General features: G+C 34.6%; 1 non-coding gene across 1 annotated transcript; it reads left to right on the top strand.

The window, feature by feature from the left end:
* Positions 1-1,267: 1,267 nt before the first annotated feature.
* On the top strand, positions 1,268-1,340 carry TRNAR-UCG (transfer RNA arginine (anticodon UCG)). Its single transcript has one exon. It is a non-coding gene; the product is annotated as a tRNA-Arg (tRNA).
* Positions 1,341-5,694: the final 4,354 nt, after the last annotated feature.

The following is a 5,694-nucleotide window of genomic DNA, read 5'->3' as shown; positions in this document are numbered from 1 at the left end:
TGATCCAGTTGATCTTTACTTTCCACAATAGAATCATTCCCAACGATGTTATAAAATAGAAGATCTGCCTATACATCACATAGGCGGAGCCATACGACACAGTTTCGTCACCCCCACTGCCCGCTACGCCCTATAAGATCGCAATGTTTTGAGCCAACATTCATGGCGGAAACGAGAGTAACCAATGAGACATGCCAATGTTCGGTTGTTCTTTTGGCTTCATTGAGTTAATAAGATGAAGACGGGCAGATCCTGTTTTATCACATCCTTGATCCTTCCATCGTAATTATTATTTTGTGCATTTTTTCCTAATACACCTGATAATTATCACGTTGTGCATTTTATGTGCTTAAAGTGCCGATAATTCTTTTTTTCAAACCATTTGAAAATCTTTGTGTGGTGCTACTGTAGTGCTTAAGAGAAAAATGTAGTGGAGTTTATGACTATTTCTATAAAACCACTGGCAGTGGTCGAAGTGAGACGGTATGCGGTGGTATGGCATACCGCCTCTGGTTTACAGTGACAAAGGCATGCCACCTCTGGTTTTTCAGTGATCAAGACATACCGTCACTGGAAAGTAGATACTAAATACCTTTAATAAATTCATTTTTATACATGGTAATTGACGAACAGCTTTGCAAGTTAAAAGATTTTATTTCTTATCTAGAAATAATTTCTAACTTGACAGCACCGACATTTTTGTTTTTTCCTACTTTTTTTTTTTTAAATTAGTCTTCAAAAATTCATCTAGTTTATATTTTTATGTGCCATATTGAATTGTTTCTTCTATATCTGTGTGTGTCTTCTTGCCTTAATGCATATAAATGTCGTGTTTTGAGCATATGCGGATATAGGGGTTGTCTGCTGTTGGGGACGGATCGTCCAGGGGTTTGGAATATTTCTCATCGAATGGGAGTTCGAGAGTTTTCCCACAAAAAATTGTTAATATAAAAGCTCTGTTTTTGAGCATTTTCATGTATAATTTTCTATAATAAAACATAAGTGGATATATATATATATTTTTTTTTACAGAAATTTGTTGAGGGGGTATCAAAATCTCTCCATGCCCCCCCCCCCCCGGTAACTAGTTTTCAGTTTTTATGTAACTAGAAATGCAATCTTTTAGGGAACATACCCTCACTGTATTTCAACATTAGGTAACTGGTATGTCGAGTCAAAATCATAATAAAACATACCACCTCTGCTTTTTTTTCCACTTCGAACAATGATCATTGGATCTACTAGTCTAGACTGACTTTTTCATGCTGACCGTGTGGCCTAACGGATAAGGCGTCGGACTTCGGATCCGAAGATTGCAGGTTCGAATCCTGTCAAGGTCGTTCAGGTTTTTATTTAACTTTCTCGTATACATTCTTCTGTTAATATTAATGACAACTGTGATGTTTTATTTACTTTTCACTGTTATTTTATCTTTAAATAAGAACTTTTTACAAAATAAAATATTAACCAACTACACTGCACCCGTTGAGGTGTTTCATGGTCTATCTCCGAAAACTACTCATATTCTGATAAAATGTATATGGGACATCCAGAGAAAGCCTACTCTTTCAAACAAAAACAGAATTATCAAAAACAGTCGAAGCTACGCGTGATCATACCCAGATATACATAAACGAAAATAATTGAGACCTTCTTTAAAAGTCGGTTAAAAGGTAATAAACACGGTAGTTGGGCTCGAGGTTTCTAGATGGCGTGGAGGATCGTGTAGATATTGTAAAGTGAACTTTTTAACCATTTTACACGTTTATTTTTTTTAAAAAAATATGATTTATGTATTTAGTTCTTGCCTAATTCATCTGATCATAGATCACCTAATAGATATAATAACGGTAAGTATCATCAATTTATAATCAAGATTCACTTGAAAACAAGGGAAAACTACCTCTATAAAACAAGACAAAAGAAAAATCTTCTAGAAAATTAAGAAACATAAAGTAATAATATATTATAAGAGCTTTCAATTTCTCTTCCCGCAGAAACTGTGGAGACTGTGGCGCCGCCACTCAAGGAAGTTGGGTACTACGGACTACTAAAAGCAAGAACGAATCAAATCATTCAGAGCGCGTAAGTCTGATAGAATTAGCCAATGATACACTTAGATACTGCCAGTAGCAGACGATGCAGTTAGTTACAACTCTAGCCGGTAGTGTCGCAGAGTCACTTTTGTTGCATTGTGGGAACGATTTGAATTTTCATTAGAAATATCATCAGGGTAATCAGTGTTAAGAAACGTGTTTCTAAACGAAACTAAAGATAATGAAGATCTTGTGCATGTAACATAATCTAATTACCTTTTAACAAGTATAAACTAATTTAATTCTAATTAACGCTAAGAAAGTAAAATAAGATTTTGTTTGCAAATGGCGGATAGAATTTGTTATAGCTTTTTGTAATTTAAAAATTGTGCAAATAGTAATTGAATTTTTTTACTAATGGGTGAATTAGATAATCAGTGTACAGTGTGGTTGATAAGAATATATCTACTGCTATCAGAAGATAAATGCATTGTAAATTAATATGTCTAATAATTAAAACATTGAAGTAGTCGAAGTGGATTTACATTCGTGACTGTAAAATAACATGTTATAGATGTTAAGTAAAATGAAAATAAAAAATGCCAGTTTGGCGTAAACAGAAAGTAGTCAAGATCGATCAAAGTGGAGTGGCCTATAGCCAAATAAATAAATAAAATTATAATAGAGTTTTGTACCACTTTTGTACCTGTCTCAAAACGCCCCAAATTTCAGATTCCAGTGCGGCACTCCTGCTTGACGTCTAAGTGCCACATACGCCGATTTCTTTCAAAATGATTTTATTTCATTAAGAAAGTTTTGTACTGGTTTGTATCAACAATTAAAAGTATGTTACTTATTACAAAATGTCCCAAATTTCACTTTCAGTGGAATTCTGAAAGCCATATAATTCGATTTCTTTCAAAATGATTTCATTTCATTAAGAAAGTTTTACACTGTTTAGTACCAACAATAAACAGTTTGTTTCGTACAAACACTGTTACACTGTTTCGTACCAACAATAAGAGAGTCGTACTTGTTCCAAAATGTACCAAATTTTATTTCCAGAGTGGGGTCCCTGTTGGAATACCACACTGGAAGCTGAAATTTTGGGCTTTTGGAACAGGTACAAAACTTTCCGTTATTAGTACAAAAGAGCACATAGCTAGTATAAAACTCTGGTAATATACCTTTTTGCAATTGGCGATCTTTTGTTTTTCTTTTATTTTCTTCTTCTTTTTTTGTTTTTTGTTTTAAATCTGCGGTTTTCATTTTCTAGGAAAGTGAGATCCAATCTTTCCATAAAGTGAACAGTAAAACATTAGGAGCAAACGTGTATCACTGTCCTAATTCATACGAATCAAACTGTGTAAAAAAAAAAAAAAAAAAAAAAAAAAAAAAAAAAAAAACGCAAGGAAAGGAGTAGAAAAAGACGTAAAAAGAAAATGAAAGATCTGCGATAGTGTTATCGAGACGAAGATTTTTGAACGAGGCTTTAACCATCTCATCAATCAGCTGCGTTCTTTGAGATGTCAAAATCAGACCTCGTGTACCACAGAGTTATTCAACAGTGCAAAATGAAGGTAAAATTATGTAAGAGCCAAGAAAGAATTTGCTTTAAAAGCAAATAAACATGTAAGGAGAAAAATTTCCCAGATATTATTTTGGTAGACTATTATATTTATGAGCATAGTTAAATCAACTGAAGGTTATTTTGTGAATGATGTTTCTATTTGTTTCATTGTTAGTAGGAATGTTTTAAGAGAAGGGCGAACCTGATGCCCGAAAGAACCTCAAGGTTATTTACCAAACTTTTTAAAAAAAATTATTTACCTTGTTTGTTAGTGTGTTTGTCAAAGCGGGATGCAAGAAATTTCAAAAACTACCTCGTGGGTCACCGTTAAGTTTGGCCAGGGTGTACATGGTCAAACAATCGTTGATGAAGTTGCTATTCAAACCGGAAATGGTGGAAATCAATTGTTTTCTGGTTTTAACGTTGATTACTATAGAGTAAAAACGGTAATACAGGGTGGTCCGGAAATGAGTGTACAGTCTTTAGTTTCAACAGTATAGTGTTAGTTATGGTGGAAAGTTTGTACACAGCTACCTTGAAGTCTTAATAGTTTTAGAAAGAATATAATTTGAGAAAGAATATAATAAAGGGGTGGCATGTGAAAGTACCGCCCAGGGCGGCAAAACTTCTAGCGCCGGTCCTGTTTAAGAGTCATAAACATCGGTATGATCACCATCCATTTCGTAACACAGCTGAATTCTGCTCCAAGTTCTCGCAGATGTTTTGCGGAAATACTCCGGAGTCAAGAAGGTGAAGGCGTGTTACACAGCTGCTCGTAATTCCTGTGTTGTGTGACATTGAGTGTTTCGTACTTGTTGCTTTATGAAATCCCAGAGAGCATTGTCTGGCGGTGTCAGATCGGGACTTCTTGGAGGCCAGGCAAAGGGAGCTAGTGAAGATGTACAACCTCTTTCAATCCAGCGGCCAGGAAACGTCTGATTCAGGTAATAACTGTTACCAAGCAGAAAACAGCAGAAAACAAATGAACATGAATAGAAATATTACCAGACAATACAATATCAATATTACCTAATCAATATTACCAAAATAATGTGGGTAAAACCTAAAGCCGTCAAAAAACACCCACTTTCGGACCACCCTGTAGATAGTGAGAAGAGGTTTCGTGCAATCGATTAAACGTACCATGAATATATCTTAACTTCACCCTTAATTCCCTACTAAAAACCGAAAGTGATAGACTAAATCTTTCGGTTTGGAATAAAACTTTTTTTGTTTCAATATTGATCTACGTAGACCAGAAATTATAAGAAATAGCAAGAATAGGTACCATCTTTTCCCTTAACCCTCTATTGAAACCGGAAGTAGAAGAAATCAACTTCCGGTATAGATTTAAAACAGTAATAGATAACAATAATTGGTTTTCTTCCATCAATTAAGGAGTCCAAAAGATATAGGGCTAGTATAAATGATTCATTCGTTTTCAAAAGGCTACATTTTCAAAAGCATTGCACGTACGTACAAACACGAGAGATTTATGAAAATAACCACAAAACACGCGAAGTTTTCTGCTTTGTTTACACGATAGTTCTTTTTTTTGCTCACTTCTGAAAGCGGGTTACACGACTATAACAGACAAACATTTCGCATATTCTAACACACAAAAAGTCTTTTCTTGCTTTACCTCCATTTTGGACGGGTACTAAACTTGTGCTGCCAGCTGGTGTCATCTGGAATACACAATACAAACTTGATGAGTTTATGGTTATTTTCATATATATCTCTCATGTTTATACATGTAATACCTTTGTAACTATAGCCCTTCGAAAACGAATGAATCATTTATACTGGCTCTTTATGTTCCATCTCCACTGTAATTACTGTATTGAAACCAGAAGTGACAAAAATCTACCACATCCGGTTTTAACGGTGATCGTAAGAGAGTAAAAATGGTAATAATAAGAGAGAGGCAGGTTTCTGCAAACAATTGTGTTCCAAAAACATATTCTATCTCCATTCTATTCTTCGTACTACTAAAACCGGAATTTATAAAAATCAATACCACTTTTAGTTTCAATATTAATTGTGAAAAATAATAGAAACCAAATCCCTTCAAGTGGTGTACACCTG

Source organism: Thermobia domestica, chromosome 1, assembly GCF_964235325.1.
Source record: "Thermobia domestica chromosome 1, izTheDome1.hap1.1, whole genome shotgun sequence".
NCBI classification, from domain to species: domain Eukaryota; kingdom Metazoa; phylum Arthropoda; class Insecta; order Zygentoma; family Lepismatidae; genus Thermobia; species Thermobia domestica.
The sequence above is the reverse complement of the archived record's forward strand: the minus strand, read 5'-3'. Positions and strand labels throughout refer to the sequence as shown.